Source organism: Aplysia californica, unplaced genomic scaffold (assembly GCF_000002075.1).
Source record: "Aplysia californica isolate F4 #8 unplaced genomic scaffold, AplCal3.0 scaffold00253, whole genome shotgun sequence".
In the NCBI taxonomy this organism is placed as follows: Eukaryota; Metazoa; Mollusca; class Gastropoda; order Aplysiida; family Aplysiidae; genus Aplysia; species Aplysia californica.
Genome location: NW_004797523.1, coordinates 138,415 through 139,337, shown reverse-complemented (window position 1 = coordinate 139,337; position 923 = coordinate 138,415).

Below are 923 nucleotides of genomic sequence, written 5' to 3'. Positions count from 1 at the left end.
CTCTCTCTCTCTCTCTCTCTCTCATCTCCCATCCCTTGTCTCTCGATCGAAAACCTAACCACTCACCAAATACCCGGCCAGGTTCCAACAGACCCCAGAGACGACGTAGAACAGCGCTATCTTGAAGAGAGTGCCAATCTCCAAGGCGCGGATTCCTTGTACACGGTCGTGGAACGAGGTCTCCCAGGCGTACAGCTTCAGCACCTGAAAAACACAAACGCGTTAACGGCTCCACCGTGACATTGGGGGATTGTTTGTTTGTTTGCTACTTTGTTTTTTGTTTTTTGTTTGGTTTGTTTGTTAGTTTAAGTAGAAAGAAACACATAAACAAAATGAGGGTTCTTTTTAGCGCCGTAAAAAAACCCAAGACGCACAGCTGACTGAAAGAAACAATATGAACCACGAAAAGTAGCAGGACCTATCTTCGTAAGTCCCGAATCACTCTCACTGCTTTTCGTTACGTCATCGTTATTTGGATATTCATTGATCATTCGTTAATTTGAGTTTCCATTTGCATGTGCCTGCTTACTTAAACAATTCTCTTCCCCTTTCAACAGACCACTGTATAGCAGCCAAGCGTTTCACCATCACACCCAGAAGACATAAATTTCTACCGAATATCTTCGTCCTTCTCCTGGGGTGGTGTTTCCCTCTCACCATGGATTGGCTCTGACGGGGAGGGCCAAAGCAGACTGCCGCCGGAATTATCTAAATAGTATCTTTGAGAGGATCTAAAATCGGTGTAGGCCATGAACAAACACTTTCTATCTTTCCCTATCCCGGCTAGCCTCTTGATGTTATTCCGTGTCTTTACACTTTTCTGTATCTACAATACAATTACATATTTTAAATAGAATTTTAGTCGGTAGAACAAAGAGTCCCCACAAGATGGCTTCTGGGGAAGGGGAAAGGAAAAGGGTGAT